This window comes from Papio anubis, chromosome 3 (genome assembly GCF_008728515.1).
Source record: "Papio anubis isolate 15944 chromosome 3, Panubis1.0, whole genome shotgun sequence".
Lineage (NCBI taxonomy): Eukaryota > Metazoa > Chordata > Mammalia > Primates > Cercopithecidae > Papio > Papio anubis.
In genome coordinates, this window is record NC_044978.1 from 137,510,175 (window position 1) to 137,528,707 (window position 18,533).

At 36.9% G+C, this 18,533-nt stretch overlaps 1 protein-coding gene across 1 annotated transcript in view; it reads left to right on the top strand.

Annotated features, from left to right (window-relative positions):
* Positions 1-18,533, top strand: part of GRID2 (glutamate ionotropic receptor delta type subunit 2) — a 1,499,636-nt gene that overhangs the window by 1,231,526 nt on the left and 249,577 nt on the right. The window lies entirely within an intron of this gene.

Genomic DNA, 18,533 nt, shown 5'->3' on the forward strand with positions numbered 1-18,533 from the left:
AATTTGTTCACTTGATCTGATATTTCTCTGAGGTTGCAGACTTTGTGATGTCTGTAAATCTGAGTTATTTGGTTATTACTAACTTTGCTAGCACCAGTTTTTATCTAGACTTTTATGCAATAGTAGTGGGAGCAGAAGCCTGTCTCAAATTTTTACATCCATAGGTTTACCTAAAAGTAAAACCTGATGGAAAAAGATTGTAATTTCACATCATGTTTCCCTCAAGTGTAGTTCTACTGCCCAAAGTAACTGAGCATTCATTTTTTAAAAAATTATTCCTTTCCAATGCCAACTGGCATTATTAAAGTCATCAGTGGGTATAATAAATCTCTACTTTCTTATAATATTATCACTGGACTAATTTTGGAAGGAGAGAATCAGAGCCAAATAAGTTAAAAGAAGCCAGATTCCCTCCCGAAATTTAAAGATATCTTCTAATTTCATGCCTCAACAGTGTTGGTAAACATAATTACCTGCACTGTTTCCTGGAAACATTCAAAGTTTCATTTGTAACTAATGCCAAAGTTTTTTGGGAAAATTCTAATTTTTCTTAGAAAAGAGAAACTTTTTTTCAAAGTAGCATTCAATGTCATGCTTTTTAATCATTTATATCCATAAGATTTGCTCATCACTAAATGAAGCTACAGTGCATGTCAGTACACTTTTTCCATCCCAATTTTGCTGTGCCTTTGGCAAACACATGCCAACCATAGCTTCATTTCCGAAATTCAGCGTTGCTTCTGCAGACTACAATGGGAAGAGGTGGTTAGAGGAATGTCAGTTAAGGGGAGGGGGCAGGGATGGGGGAGAGAAATCAGCTTCTTTGAATTGATGGTTGACAGAAACTCTTCTAGGTTGGTAGGAGCAATCTAATAGATTTATTTAGCGGAAGCTGAATAATTTCATAAAATTTTACCTTGTTTTTAAAATTAGATATCTATGAGCATCTAATCTAACTGGAACTTGTTTTTTGGTTGGTTTGTTTGTTCGTTTGTTTGTTTTTTGAGGCGGAGTCTTGCTCCATCACCCAGACTGGAGTGCAGTGGCACAATCTCTGCTCATGCAAGCTCTGCCTCCTGGGTTCACGCCATTCTCCTGCCTCAGCCTGCCGAGTAGCTGGAACTACAGGCGCCCGCCACCACGCCTGGCTAATTTTTTTTGTTGTTGTTGTATTTTTTTAGTAGAGACCGGGTTTCACCGTGTTAGCCAGATTGGTCTCAATCTCCTGACGTCGTGATCCACCCACCTCTGCCTCCCAAAGTGCTGGGATTACAGGCGTGACCCACCGCGCCCAGCCTGGCACTTGTTATTAATAAAAGTTTTGAAAGGGAAATTTCCTTGGAAAAGATAACCCATAAATTTAATTTCATATCCCTTCAGTGATATGGGCAGCACATCAAAACTGTGTCCTATGTTTAATATAATATAATGTGACAGAGTATGACACAATTCAGTTTTTAAAGGGAAAAAAATGCCATTTCCACAAGACTCTAATGACAATTTGGGCTTTTTCATTCCCACTGAGAGGTAACAACATGTAGTTAATTGTTTTCAAACACCTAGAAATTGGAATGAATTTTTTTCTCCTGATAACTAGACTAATAGTGGCAATGGTAAAATGGAGCATGTGAAGCTTTGAAGGTACTTCAGAGTAAGCACTGGGTAATAGCATCATCAACATTAGTTCTGTTTGCCTTTATTGTAATATTACTTTCAAGAGCTACCTAGTTCACATAAAAGTGAAAATAGCTATAGGAAAATCAGGGTTGCACAGTTATAGTTATTAATAACTTTAGAATCAAATTGGTCTTTGGTGATAACACTCTAGTTTTTTCATTCCCAGGAACTGCAATTAAACTTGGATCTACTCAAAGGGATCCCAACATCCTACCATATTTTTGTGTTCAGTGCTTTCATTCTCCATAATGCTTAAGGTTGGACTAAACAAATACTGAGTTGATTCTGCCACTGAATCTAACTAATCTGGGGTAACATTGCTTTCCAAACTGATACAAAAAGAGATCCATAAATATTCTATTACTAAAGAAGAACCCCTTTTCCCTAGCATATCAATAACAGGATTTTTGCCATCACCTTGGTCTACATTTTGAAAAGGAAATAATTATCAAGCAATTTTTTTCTAAGTGTTCACAGGTGAGTATGATCTAATTATGCTTAGAAATTCAAGCATCACCAAATCTGGTACTAAAGCCTGGGGACAGAGGGAATGGTAGCAAGTGACAGATGCTCTGTAAAGAAAAGGAAGGTGGGATTAAGTCGTCAAGGGCATGGTAAGACTTATTAAGGAATTTGGAATTTTTCCTGGAGGTAATGGAGAGTGGCATTATTGTAGAAAGACAACTTTATCTGTGGAGAGGAGGACATGTGGGAGAGAGAAAATGTAGGTGTGCATGAGAAGCCATTAAAGTTGTCTAATGCATGTATATTTACAGCAATTAACTAGTATGTTTCTACTTGATACTAGTGTGTCTCTACTTTTTTCAAGGGCTACTTAATTTGATAATACTAGATGATTAAGGGTATCTTAGAAATTTGGCTTCAGAAACTTCATATTTCTAGGCTAACATCTACATTTGTAGTGGATGTAAGAATATTGCCTCAGTTAATTTTGTTTAAGATATTTAAAGAGAGGATGTGGCTTACTACATTCTGGCTAACAAATAAAAAAGAAGACAGTGATTAATGAGGATATTCTGGAAATGACTATTTAGGCTGCATTTCACATGCAATTTTGCAGAAAAGTTGCATCTCAAGGTCTACTATTCGTGGACCCCATCTGCCTCTCACTTTTAGCTTTGAGCCATCAACAAAGAAGATAGACTTATTTTTATTCAATTTGAATGCATTTTTTTCCTGATTGTAAAAACAACAACAACAACAACAACAACAAAAAACACACTGTTTTGAGAAAATAGGAAGTACAAAAAGATGTTGAAGGACAAGGCATAATAATCCATAAACTGTCATGGAGCAGTAAGTTCTGCTAATATTTGAACAAACTTTCTTATAACTTTTTATTTTGCAATTATTATATATGCACAGGAAGTTTCAATGATATAGTACCAAACAGCATCATGTATTTTTCTCTCCGTTCCCCCAATTTTTGCATATTAAGTGATTATACTACAAAATCAAAACCAGGAAATTTACATTGGTACAACGTGCGCAGCTTGCTCTGTGACATATTATTACATATGCAGACTCCTATAATCACCACTACAATCAAGATACAGAACTATTCCATCACGGCAAAGATCTCTCTCATTCTACCCCTTTATAGTCACATTCACCCTTCCTTACCAACCCCAACCTCTGGTAACTTATACTGTGTTCCCCATTTCTGTAAGTTTTGCGTTTCAAGAGTGTACTATAGGGTTGAATCATAGAGTATGAGGTCTTTCAAAAATGGCTTTCTTATTGACTCAGCATAATATCCTTGAGATCTATCCAAGTTGTTGTATGTAATAGTTCATTGCTTTTTGTTGCTAAGTAATAATCCATGGTATGGATGTACCACAGTTGGTTTAGCAATTTACTTTTTGAACGACATTTTTATTGTTTCAAGTTTTGGGCTATTACATATAAAGCTGCTAAGAACACTCATGTGGCAGTTTTCTGTGGATTTTTTGTTGTTGTTTCTCTGGCATAAATGCCCAGTAATACAATTGCTCAGTCATGTGGTAAGTGTATGTTTGGTTTTTAAGAAACTGCCCTACTCATTTCCAGAGTGGCTGTACCATTTCGTGTTTCCACCTGCATTGTATGAGAGATCAAAGGTGTCTGCATCTGTGTCAGTATTTGGTGGTATCATTATTCTTTTTTAGCCATGCTGATAGGTATGTGGTGATGTCTCATTGTGGTTTTAATTTGTATTTTATTATCGTGTAGTGGTATTGAACATCTATTCATGGGCTCATTTGTAATCCTTATCCTCTGCCATGAAAGGTGTTTTCATGCCTTTTGCCTGTTTTCTAATTGGGTTGTTTACTATTAAGAGTTCTTCACATAGTCCAGATACAAAGGCTTTGTCATATAGGTGGTTTTCAAATATTTTCTCCTAGTCTGTGGCTTGTCTTTTCATCCTCGTTATAGGGTTCATCATAGAACAAAGATTTTAGAAGTTGATGAAATTCAATGTATCAATTTTTTCATATTATGAATTGTGCTTTTGGTTTCATGTCTAGCACTCTTCAATAAGTCCTAGGTCATGAAGATTTTCTCCTATTTCTTCTAAAAGTTTTATAGTTTTACATTACACATTTACATATTTAATGCATTTTGAGTTAATTTTGTATAAAGTGCAAGGTTTAGGTTCAATTTTTTACTATGGATATTCAAATGCTCAAGCAGCATTGCTGGAAAGACTATCCTTTCCTCATTGAATTGTTTTGCACCTTTGTACAAAAATAAAAATCTGTTGGCCATACTATGTGAGTCTGTTTCTGTGTTCCTATCCTGTTTCATTATCTATGTTGTCTGTCCCTCTGCCGGTAACGCAGTTTTGATTACTGTAGTTTGAAGTTGAGTAGAGTGATTCTTCCCACCTACTATTTTTTCAGAATCATTTTAGCTATTTTAGTTCCTTTGTCTTTTTATTGTAAATTATAGAATAATCTTGTCTATATCTACAAAAATATTGCTGAAATGTTGACAGAAATTGCATTACATAAATTGGAGAGAGAATTCACATCTTTAATATGCTGAGTCTTCCAATCTATAAACATGGTATGTCTCTCCACCTATTTAGATCTTTGATTTATTTTATCAGCACTTTATAATTTTCATTATATAAGTCCTGTACATGGTTTTTTAGATTTATACCTAAGTGTTTCTTTTTCCCCAGTGATTATAAATGATATTGGTGTCCAATCCATTTGTGCTGCTACAGCAAAATACCTAGGACTGAGTAATTCAGAAAGAATAGAGATTTATTTCCTCACAGTTCTGGATGCTGGGAAGTCCAATATCAAAGTGCCAGCAGGTTGAGAGTCTGGTGAGGGCCAGGTTTCTGCTTCCAAGATGGTACCCTGGCTGCTGTGCTATGTCCTCACATGACAGAAAAGATGAAAAGTCAAAAGGGGACAAACTCATTCCATCAAAATTTTTGGTAAGGAACTAATCCCAGACATGACAGGAGAGCCTTTATGGCCTAATTGTCTCCTAAAGGCCCCCCTCTTAATATTATTGAACTGGGGATTAAGTTTGAATATGAATTCTGGAAGGAACACAAGGATTAAAATCATAGCAATTAAATTTTTAATTTTAATTTTCATATATTCATTACTAGGATATAGAAATACAGTTGTTTTCTGTCTGCTGATTTTTATCTTATAATCTTGCTAAGCTCATATCTTAGTTCTAGGAGTTTTTGGTAGATCCTTTGGGATTTCCTAAGTATAACTTGTAACCTTGCTAAGCTCATTTATTACTTTTAGGAGTTTTTGGTAGATTCTTTGGGATTTTCTAGGTACACTTTATGCCATTTTCAAAGTCGGATGGTTGTATCATTTGTCTTTCTCATCTGTATACCATTTATTTTCTATTTTCCCTTTTCTTTGCTGGATAGAGCTTACAGTACTGTGTCAAATTAAGAGTAGTGAGAGTGAATATCTCTGCTTTGTTCCTGATCTTGCTGGAAAAGCAGTCTTTGACTGTTAGGTATGACATTGTCTGTCAAGTTTTTTATTGTAGACATTATTTCTCAAGTAGAGGAAGTTCTCTTCTCTTCCTAATTTTCCTTGTGTTTTTCATCATGAACAGGTGTTGGATTTTGACAAATGCTTTTTCATTTTTTATTGATTGGTATGCTTGGGTAATTTTTCTTTATTAGCCTGTTCAGTGGATTACATCAGTTGTTTCAAGAACTATTTTTAAAATAAGGTATTGGCTAACTATAATCCCCTCTTCTATTTCTTCTCCATATTTTTCTCCAAGTCTTGATTTTCTGCTTGATTTTCTTCCCTATAAAATATCATGACTGCCCCTGCCTGCTGCTTCCCATCTTATTTTCTTTTCCCTTACCTTATCTATTGCTCCTCTCTCTCCATTCTCTTCCCATTACAGTTTATCCACTGGAGTGTGGAGTCCAGACTGTTACCTTCTCCCATCCTCAAAATTGGCTTGAAAAACTTTATTATTACTTCATCCAATCAAGATGAATACAATTCCATTAGCAAAGCATATTGAGCCCTTCTGGCCCATCCACATTTCTGTCCAGGGGCACCAACGAACTGCTTCTCATTTTTTTCATGCAACAGTCAAGTTAGACTCTTATGGGACATTGCATGCCTCTCTGGAGCTTTACATGCTCTTCTCTCTCCCTGAAACGGCTCAAAACCCCCTCTCTTCTGGTATCTTCCATTTTCCCAGGCATAATTAGTCATTACTACACATGTGCCTTCTCTTTGTGATTTTAAGTTCTTCAAAAGCAAAGACTATGTTATATCCATCATGGTACTGCTAGAGTGCCTCTCAGAGTACCTGACAATAGTATGAATAAGAGCAGCTAACATTTCTTGAGTGCTTGCTATGTGACAGCTAGTTTTCTAAACACTTTGCATGGGTTTTCTCATTTAGTCTTCGTAATAGCCCCATGAGAGATATGTTATTATCATCTCTATTTTATAAATGATGAAACTAAAAGCTAGGGTAGTAAACCCAGGCAATCTAGCACTGTAACTTTTTACCAAGGGAACATATTGTTTGCTAATTACAAATACACTAAACTTTTATTGTATGAAATAAGTAAATGAATAAATGACATCCATAAGGGTTACTATAAGTTTCTTAGGAAATAAAGAGAGCTTTGCAGAAAAGAATTAATGGCAGCAGGATGTTTAGCTAAGTTACTTCCAGGTATTTCTAAGTTATGTGGTATCCAAATGTCAGTAATAGGAGACTGGATTCAAACAAATCTGCATTCAAATTATTTGCCACTTAATAGCTCAATGACTTTGTCAGGATTTCATAATTATTATAAACCATATTTTCCCTAAGAGTAAAAAGGGGATAGATTCAACTTCATAGGTTTAGTGTAAAGATTAAATGAAAAAAAGTCAAAAGGCATGAATAATATGGCACAGTTCATGGACAGCCCCTACCTGACATTTGCTTCCATTCTTCTACATTTTCTCCAGGCACTCATGTAGATTCCCTGGACTGTCTTTCTCTCTGCCCCCATTTTTGATGGTATTTTTGTCATTTTGTCCACAATTCTATACATTAATTGTTCCTTTGACCTGATTCACCTAAATCTCAAAGTTTCTTGCTTATGGAGCTACCGTTTCTGACACAGATGTCACCATCCTACCTTGCGGTCTGATTTGCTGAGGGTTGTCTTTTGGCCCTGCTGCTTAATCCTCTCATTCCCCTGAAAGTAAAAGCAAAACAAACAAACAAAAATCTGATACATCTGGAAGACTTATCTTGATTTAGGCATAAATAAGGGCTTGTTAGAATGATTCACTCTGTTATCTGACCTTAGCTAGTGACTAACTAGCACTGAGATCTGGTTGCTACTAATAAAGACTGGCAAGACCCCTGGGTCAGGATACATATTTGCCAAGCAAGTTTTCTCTCCTAACTCATCTTTATTTAGCCCTCTCATAATACACAGCTCAAATACCACTTATTCTCTATATCCTTGCCACATATTCATAACTACATTTAGTGTCTCCCTTTTTTGAACCACTTCACATCTACCTCACTTACACTCCGTATTGGAATACTATTCTACTTGTTTTACTTCCCTATTAAAATGCATATTCTTGAGGGTTGTTGTATCAACTTTGTACCAGTTCAGTGCCTTATGTAGTATATTGCGTGAGTATTTAGTGGGTTACAAGTAAATATTCACTCACTGAGTGAACTAGAAAGACATTTTTTAGAATCTGACCTGAGAGTATGAAACTCCATGACTTGTATGTATACCCCATTTAAAAAATTAGATAAAAATATGAAAGCCATTTCTTTGACCTATTATTCCAGGATAAGAGTGGAAACCCAAAATGGTATGCTCTCTAAGTATCCTTTGTGTCACCCCACTCTTTAGTCTTCCAGTGGAAGCCTTTTTTATAGCTCTCAGTAGGCAATTGTACACTTTATTAGGAGCAGCCACAATGAAGGTGGATGAAGTGAGCGAGGTCTGGCTCATACTGCCTTTCTGTTTCATTTTAGTACAGAATTGTATAGGCTTAGGTCCAGAACACACGAGCACTGCAGCAGAGGAAGACATTCATCTCCTTACTCTCTATTGTTAGTGTTGAAATGGCTTACTTGTCCTAGCACTTAAGTACTGCAGTGATGGATGTTTCCCAAACATACAGCCATCTCGATGTCATAGACAGAATTTTGTCTCTCTTTTGGAAAAAAGTTAAAATTTCCTAGAATATTGGTCTTTCAAAGCCACCCTTCAGTGAGCATTTAATTAAAAGTTGTCTCACAGTTTGTCTGTGGCTCCTAGGAGCAGGGCTATATTAGCATTTCCATAGACTCTGTTTACACTGAGCTTACCAAGACAAAAACTTCACCAATTTTATAATCTTCCACAGCTTCTAAAATAATCTTCTTCTGAACAAGATGAATCATTCTTGACAAATCAAATCCTTCTCTTTTTCTCTCTCTTCCCAATCTTGCTCCTTTAAGCCTAGAAACCTATTAAGTACTGTACTCAAGAATATAAAGTCCTGTGTCTTCTCCATTTCCTGTTATTTTCTTCCCTTACTGAAGTCTGCTGAATAAATAAATTCTGTCTACCACAAACTTATAGATATGGTTTTTTAAAAAAACCTTATACTTGGAGTATACTGCTTAGTCATTGTGGAGGACGTAGTTTGAGTATGGAGAAACCTTTTGTGAAATTAATGTGGGAAGAGTGGTGATGAAAATCAGTAAGACTGGAGTTGGCAGGCAGGGCTGTTTGGCAGAAGAATACTATTAAAGGAGACTGAAGACTTAGGTTCAAGTCTCTTTTCTCCTACTAAAAAATAAGGCAAATTTTAAAACCACTTTGCACTTCAGTTTTTCATCTTTTAAAAAAGTGATCCAATTCTTTGCTCACTGCACAAATATTTGTATCACAGTTTGAATGATGTTATTTTCCACATCCCTTCAGGCATAAAATTTTATATCAACTATACCAATGAGATCTCTTATTAAACAAGGTGTGAGATAAAACTAATACTCACATGAAAACCTGATTAACCGATATCTTAAGTTGAAAGGCAAATCTGAAAAGAAAATCCTTTTTTGTCATATCTTCTTATTTTCTTTTTCTAGTTCTCTATTTCCAGTCCCATTTTTCTTACCCTAGCCTCTCGATCATGCCAGTAATGTTGGTATGCTGACCTCCACACTCTACTACTAAGTATCTGTTTGACCCCATTAATTCTCTGATGCTCTTAGTTCCTCCATAGTTCCTGTCATCTAAAGATATTTAATTTATTTTAATGGCTTTCTCCTCCACTCCTACACACACACACACACACACACACACACACCCCTACTACAACCCCCATTTCTCAAGCCCTGATGCTAAGGAGGGATGATGCTGGATAAGAGCCAGATGCCCTAGGTAATGGCAAGTGGTGAGGAAGGCAAAGGCGAGGAATAAGGTCTAAAGCTTGCTGGTGGGCTGCTTTTATGCAGATGACGATTATACTTCTCTGAGAGCGATGCTACAGAATTCGCAAGATTTGCTGTTGACTTGGGGGTGTGGAGCACATTTGCAGAACAGTTTGGGCATTTATAATCTCAAAACAGCAGTTAATAAGACCTGGCTCTCAGGCATCAAGATATATATTTAATACTAATTCTTGCTGAAATTTCTCAAAAAGGAAATATCACCTACTTGAGAATAGAGGACACTTTCTCTGAATCATTCTAAGAATAAAAATAAAAATAAATTTATTTTGAGAAATTCACAGACCTACTGGACTGGGAAGAGAAATGTATCTTTTGCATTTTGGAAAATGTTGAGTTATCAGTAGAGACTTGGTCCCCTGTTCCTGTGTTATGAAGAGCCAGCATTTTTGGTTTTAGTCGTGTTCATTAGATGCTTCACTGAAACTATGACCTTCTACCTTACTTTGACAATAATGTTTCACTGGGTCTTTAAATAGGCTATTAAATTAGCCTACATTTATTCATGGTAACTTATTTCTCCTAGTCTTTTATTTCCCACTGTGAAATTTTTGTTAGCATGGTTAATGTTTTTGAGCTCTTCAAAAGATCTTATAGAGGAAAAAAATCACAAATTATTATTGATTCCTCATTTGAATTCACACTGTATTCATTTGGGTCATTGTTTCATGTAGTAGTATTATGTATTATTGTGTCAGAGCTTGTTAGTGGGCCATACACAAGGTAGTGATCAATAGTTCAATGTCAGCCTTGGAGGGTATATTGAATAAATTTTTTCCATAAGTCAGCATTGGTCTTAGATTCTAATTAACATTTTCAGTGTTGATTTGAAGTATGGAATGGGGAGTAAGCTTATTAAATATGCAGATTACTGTGTATTGAGTAGGGGTGATTATTGACTAGAACTACACTGTAAGAATGTTTAAGGACCTTTACAAATAAAACAAGGTGATTAGAAGTACAATGAAGTTTAATAGGGACAAATATGTGATGATTCACTCAGAGATGGAAAAAACAATGTGTGTGTGTATATTTGTGTATGTCTGTGATAATTTCAGCATAAACCATCTGTCAATTATAAATTTGAAATATGGCATTAGTGTTTATTTTTTAAATGACCCTGCTGCATGTAAGTTGTTCAAGTCTTGTAAAGATTACCATGACCTACTTAGAAGGTTCACAAATTATGCAAAAACTAAAATATAAGAGAAAAAAATGGTTTAGTTAATAACAGTCTAAAAATGGAAGTAGCATATCTTATAGATAACAACTAAAATAATTTAGTGTTTAATTTGACAAAGAGAAGGCTAAAGGAGGAAAATGAAAAATAAGTGTTTTATTACATAGAGAAATATTATACTAGAGGTGCTATGCAGCCATTGTCCATTTTCATTGAGAACAAAATAGTGTTTTCTGTGAAATAGGAGATTTGGGGGCTAAGCACAAGTAGGGACTCCCTTGGTTAAGTTTTCCAAGTCACTAAAGTACCTTATTAAAACAAAACATGAAGTCAGTTTTAGAAACTGGTTTATGTGCCTTAAGGTACCTAATCACATTATGTAATGTCTCTGGTAACTCTTTCAACTCTCTGGTGTTATGATTATTTTAGTATGTTTTTGTTAACACCATTCAAAAATCTGAAAAAAACAACCCCATCAAAAAGTGGGCAAAGGATATGAACAGACACTCCTCAAAAGAGGACATTTATGCAGCCAACAGACACATGGAAAAATGCTCATCATCACTGGCCATCAGAGAAATGCAAATCAAAATCACAATGAGATACCATCTCACACCAGTTAGAATGGCGATCATTAAAAAGTCAGGAAACAACAGGTGCTGGAGAGGATGTGGAGAAATAGGAACACTTTTACACTGTTGGTGGGACTGTAAGCTAGTTCAGCCATTGTGGAAGACTGTGTGGCGATTCCTCAAGGATCTAGAACTAGAAATACCATTTGACCCAGCCATCCCATTACTGGGTATATACCCAAAGGATTATAAATCATGCTGCTATAAAGACACATGCATATGTATGTTTATTGCAGCACTATTCACAATAGCAAAAACTTGGAACCAACCCAAATGTTCATCAATGGTAGACTGGATTAAGAAAATATGGCACATATACACCGTGGAATACTATGTAGCCATGAAAAAGGATGCGTTTGTGTCCTTTGTAGGGACATGGATGAAGCTGGAAACCATCATTCGAACAAACTATCGCAGGGACAGAAAGCCAAACACCACATGTTCTCACTCATAAGTGGGAACTGAACAAAGAGAACACTTGGACACAGGGAGGGGAACATCACACACTGGGGCCTGTTGTGGGGTGGGGGGAGGGGGGAGGGATAGCATTAGGAGATACACCTAATGTAAATGACAAGTTACTAGGTACAGCACACCAATATGGCACATGTATACATATGTAACAAACCTGCACGTTGTGCACATGTACGAACTTAAAGTATAATAATAATAAAAAAAATCTGATCCTTCCAGGGAAATTAATGGGAATTAGTGAAGTCCTTCCTGAATGTTCAAGAATATAGGAATATGAAAATCCCCTATTTCACTGCTAAAATCTATTGCATTATTTGAGGATATCATCTTAACATAAATTTTACAATCAGTCTATAATCAGTGGTAACATAGTTAAATGCTGGCCATAAAATTTAGGATAATTTCATATTTCTTCCTAATTCCTTGAGATAAATAAGTATTGCAGCTTTTTCATGATATATAAAAAAGAAGTTGCACATGCTTTGTACCATGCACAGGAAAAATGTAGGGTAATTGAATGTACAGAACACTAGGACATTTTATAGTGAAGATTTGCTTAATAATTTATATGTTATGTATCTTATGTATCATACACATATATTAAATATATCTAAAATAGACTTTCATGGTATATACATGTATATTTATTTTATAATGTATTTATTATCAAATATTAATATGTACCAAATATTTGTTTATTTAATAGCCATTTAAAATAGAGAAAAGGGTCATAAACGATACTTCTGTCAACACTGTCAGAGTTTTGAGGTTTGTGGTAGAAAAATACAGTATCTGCCACATTTCAGGGTTCATGATGTGACACAATTAGTTTCTAGCTTGTAATGTGGGTCAAGAAGTCAGACAAGCCAGTCAGATTTTCAGATGACTATTCTCTTGCATCTGTATGACACCATCATTTCGGAGACAGTTTAACAATCATTTTTATTGGTTATAGCCAACAGCAGTAAGACATGCAGCATTTCCATCTTTCCTTAGATTCTCTAAAATGGCCTGCCATGTCCACAAATCTGAATTAACTCCTAACTTTGTATGGAAAGTGCAGATCTTTTTAATGCAAGGTGATGTTCCCCTAAGTAGTCCATGACATCCACCCTTCCCAAGGGCATCTACTTTACATAAACTTATAATTTTACCTGTGACCATCCTATCTTTACCACTTTGTGCGTGGGGCTGCCCCAGACTACTTTTGTCGGAAGAGAGTGCAGAAAGTATTCCCAAGTCTGTCAGGATAGACTTCAGTGTCATCTGCTGGGCTCTAATCCCCGCACTTTGTAATCTAATCGACCACAGGAGGACCATTGTTCTAGCAGGTAGAGGTGCCCTTCTCATGAGTCTTGCTGCACACCTTTCCTAGACCAAACACATTTTACATTCTGGTGACTATTTAAACAGTTCTAAAAAGTAAAAATGAAATAGACATTCTAAGGAGTTCAGAGCACACGGACCTGAAGCTGTCTTTTATCTAATGTATTCTGTTGTGCCACATGAGGAGGGTTAGGGGGAAGAGGAAAGACTCAGGACAGGAGTGGGGAAAGGGACAGAATGGAGGGACTAGAAAAGGCTGCATCATTTAGACCTTATTCAAGCATTCCACATGGAGGTGCTCATCTTCTGACCCTCTGTAAATCTCTAACCCTCTTTTGTTCCTCTTATGGCACCCTCTCCATCTAGAAGGCTTCATTTGAGAAATTCTCTCAGTTTCCCAAAATGGAGTTCTAACCCTCTGCCGTGCATGGTATCATTCTACTGTGGTGGCCTCAGACCTCAGCTTGTTCTTTCAAAGGCTTCTGCTCTGTTGAGGAAGAAAAGACTCTGGCATCATAATAGGAAGGAAGACACAAGCACTTTGGTGCTGGTACATTCCTTCATTAGAGATTGCTGTCTCTGGGTTCCTTAGGCTATACAATCTAATCTTCTACGAGAGAACCCTATGTCTTCCATTAACATGACTTTGACATTAATTTTTTTTAAAATAAGAAACTTAGTGCTATTAGGCTAAAAACTCTTTCCTGAGCCTACTTTCATTAAATAAGGACACCCCTTCAGGCACTAAAAATAGGTTTTACAGAGCTCTAAATTATGGACCAAGCTACCTTGAAAATATCAGGAGTCCTTTTTATCCCACCATATACTCTTGATATCTTTGTATTTCATCAGACTTTACAAACTGGTGTCTGAGGTAATTAAGAAAACTTCACTAAGGAAAAGGAGCTACTAAGATAGGAATGTGGCTTCTCAAAGAACAAGTGGCCATTGACTATGCCACAAATAGGAAGGTGGAAGGCTTATTCCATTTGTCCATACATAGAGCATACATACTCTCCTTCTTCCTCTTTATCTAAATATTCAACCAGGAAAAACAATCCTAAAATTTAATTTTCTGTAGTAATCCTCAACATTGCCAAAGGTGACTGTCCTCGACTTGTTCTGCGGCTTGTCTCTTCTTTAGCTACTAAAATCATGAATTCTTTTAGATATTTATAAGCATTTCAATTAAGCAATTTTCTTCACCATTTCAGTTTGCTTCCAGTCTTTCAGTGAACAAATCACTCAGTTCATGTACTCCTTATCTTCTCTGTCTGCACTGCTCAGATAAGTAACTTTTTCAGGAACAAACATTCTACTTTGTACCAGGTCCTATGTCTACCAGAATCATGGACAATACCCTCAGCTTTTCAAAATACATTTTTTGGTCCTAATTGTTTGGGTTTTCTTTTTATTTGCCTTGCCTCTGAATTTATTTATTTTACATTTGTGGCAAAATATTATGACAGGCAATTCACTGGAGGTTTGATAAAACTTTCCCAGCTGATTTTCACGGAGGAAATTGCCAAATATTTCTTTTAAAATGTTTTAGATTTTTTATTTATTTGTTTATTTTTTTGATGGAGTCTTGCTCTGTCGCCAGGCTGGAGTGCAGTGGTGCGATCTCAGCTCACTGCAACCTCCGCCTCTGGGCTCAAGCGATTCTCCTGCCTCAGCCTCCTGAGTAGTTGGGACTACAGGTGCCTGCCACCACACCCAGCTAAGGTTTTGTATTTTAGTAGAGACAGGGTTTCACCATGTTGACCAGGATACTCTCTGTATCCTGACCTCGTGATCTGCCCGCCTCGGCCTCCCAAAGGGCTGGGATTACAGGCATGAGCCACCGCGCCCGGCCTCGTTTTTGATTTTTTAATTAGAAATACTTCTGGCCATGATTAGTCAGCTGTAGAATGGCTAATAATATATAGTTTAAATGCTGTTATTATGCCATGCTAGTTTCAGGGGAATGCTTACTTCCCAAAATGAAGTATCTTTCTAGTAAAGAAGACCACCATAAAACAAGTAAGCTTCGGCCAGGCGCAGTGGCTCAAGCCTGTAATCCCAGCACTTTGGGAGGCCGAGACGGGCAGATCACGAGGTCAGGAGATCGAGACCATCCTGGCTAACATGGTGAAACCCTGTCTCTACTAAAAAATACAAAAAACTAGCCGGGCGAGGTGGCGGGTGCCTGTAGTCCCAGCTACTAGGCAGGTGAGGCGGGAGAATGGCGTGAACCCGGGAGGTGGAGCTTGCAGTGAGCTGAGATCCGGCCACTGCACTCCAGCTTGGGCGACAGAGCGAGACTCCGCCTCCAAAAAAATAAATAAATAAATAAATAAACAAGTAAGCTTCATTGATTGCTGACTGTTTTCCAGACCCTGGATTAGGTCTGGATTTCAAAGATGAAGTTTTTTAAAAATCAGGGGAACCAGCAATCTATATTCTAATGAGGTAAATAAACAAATACAATTCCTAAACACAATGCTGAGTTGTGAACATATTCCAAGTGTTAGAAAAGCACTGAAGAGAGTGAAGTTTCATGTTGAAAGGAAGGAATTCTCCAGGTAGACAAAGAAGCATCTTATGCCAAGAAGACATCTACCAAGACATGCACCTGTGGTACAGCCAGGAATGAAGAAATGGTGTTTGGCTTATACTGTGAATATGAATAAGTCAAAAGGTTGTTTCTGAGAATAGAAATAGAAAAGACTTAAGCCAAATTTTTGAAGGAACTTGAAGGCTAAGGACTTTAAACTGTTTTCAAAGGGCAGTGAAGTACACAGGCAATACTTAAAACAAGGCAGCAGTATGATCAGATCTGCATATCAGAAAGAACAGTTTAGCTATGCCACAGAATGGATTAGTGGTGAGTGAGAACAGAGATAGGGAAAAGGCTTAAAAATAATAGTCTAGGTAGAAATGACAAGGCTATTAGACATGGAAAGGCAAAGATGGTGACAGAATTACAAAATTTAGGAGGTAAAATGTACAGAACTTGATGACAGTACACGAGGTGGGGAAGTTAAAGAGCCACAGGTAAGGAAGGGAATTAGCTGAGAATGAATCCAATTGATAGGAAATAAGGATATAGCAATTCCAGAAACTGTAATAGAGAACAAAGTAATAGTAATCATCATAATAACATCAATAATTGTAACTACTGGTAACTGAGTGCTCATAGAGAGCCAATTACTAAGAAAGTATCTTATAAACAGTATCTAATTCAAACCTCTAGATACCTTAATATGAAAGTATTAGTTCTCCTGCTTAATAGAGAAAGAAATTGCATTTTGGAGAAGTTTAAATAATTTTCTCAAAGATTGAAACACAAATATTTATGTTTTCACAATTCATGCTTTTAGAAATGAAGAGTTTGCTCAGTGCTGGGCTGTTGGCAGTACCTCTCAGGGGTGCCCTGCCTTACCAAGCACCCCAATCCATTTTCTAACACTTTGACTTGCTTCTTGGGTCTGAACAACACTAATTCTCACCCTCCCGGCATATTAGTTGTTCCTTTAAGTGCTACATTTTGGATCACTTTTTGTGCTGGAAAACTTGTCACTGCACTTCAGAGGACAGCTCTCAGCTGCTACAACCAATGGACAGGCAGGCTCTTTACATGGTTGCTAATGAGCTCTCAGGGCTGTAACAGTATCTGTCCTTTGACAGTTCCTGAAATCAGCATCCAAAGGAGAAAACTGGGAAGAGAATCAGGGGGAACCTAAACTGAGTTGGAGGATGCTTGTCATATACCCCTATTTGTCTCTTTTCCACTGTTAGCCCTTTTGCCTGAAGCATCTGGTGCCTATCCTATCGGCCACGTTCCGTTTTTTTTCCCTGTGAAGGGAAATCTCCTCTGATGTGATAACTTAAGTTGACTTGTTCCATCCCATGGAAAATGGGATTAGACTTACAATTCCCCAAAGCCAGGCTGGCAGGTCACTCTTGTCAGTTGTTGGTGAGCATTCCACACAACCAGGCTAAATGTAGTTTTTAATCTGAGAAGACAAAGAAAATGGAGAAGGGGCAGAGAGGTTTATGAGAGTTATTTAAGTTTTATGTGGATAGTAACATCTACTCTCTTGTTAAAGTAAAATAGGAAAAAAATATGAGTGAAAGTTTACCACAGATGGATTAGGCATTAGATAAAAAAAAATTAGTTGACAGTTTTAGAGATGTGTTTTTAGCAACGTATTTAATATTACCTTATTTCATTACTATAAAGTTGTATAAATGTCCCAAAGAGTTTACTATGAAGAAATTAATGACCATTTAGTATCATAGAGTCACGCAATCTCATACTTGGAAGGGAAATCATGCATTATTTATTCCATTTCAATGCATGAATTCTTCTTCAACAGTATTTATAAAGAATCACCTGACTCTGCTAGGGGGTGGGGGTAAATTCCACAAAAAAATACCAGTAGAAATCATTCAGTAGGACATTGTGGAAGTAGGAATCATCAACATAAAAATCTTTATATAAAAACAGTAGAAACCTGATCAAGTAACGATTTGACAGATATGCTTGACTTTAAAATCTAACCTACTCAGTGGTAAAGCTATTGCTATCAAATATATCTAATAGTAGACTATCAAATATTAAATAATTAATTCAATTTTATTGTTTTTATTTTTTATTTTTCTTTGAGAGGGAGTCTCGGTCTGTTGCCCAAACTGGAGTGCAGTGGCACAGTCTTGGCTCACTGCAACTTCTGCCTCTTGGATTCAAGTGATTCCCCTGCCTCAGCCTCGTGAGTAGCTGGGATTACAGGTGTGCACCACCAGGCCCAGCTAAGTTTTGTATTTTTAGTAGAGACAGGGTTTCACCATGTTGGCCAGGCTGGTCTCAATCTCCCAATCTCAAGTAATCTGTCTGCCTCAGCATCCCAAAGTGCTGGGATTACAGGCATGAGCCACTGTGCCTGGCCCCAAATTAATTTTAAATGCTTGAAAAGGGTTTCAGTGTTTGGAAAGAATTTTACAGAAACCTAAAGCCACTCAAATTTTAAAAATTTATTTTCACAGAATTGCCCTAAATTACACAGTTCCTCAGTGTATGTACTGTTCATACAGATAACTAAATATAACTTACCTGTAAGCTCTCAGTATTGTTCAGTACCCATAGTTTGATGCTAGTCTGATCGGAGAACAGTAGCAGGAATAAAAGAATAATCTCAGTCAGGTGTCAAGAAGATAAGGCTGATTAGGGCAGCGAAGCATTTCTTTTATCATCCACCACTTAGAGCTATAGACACTCA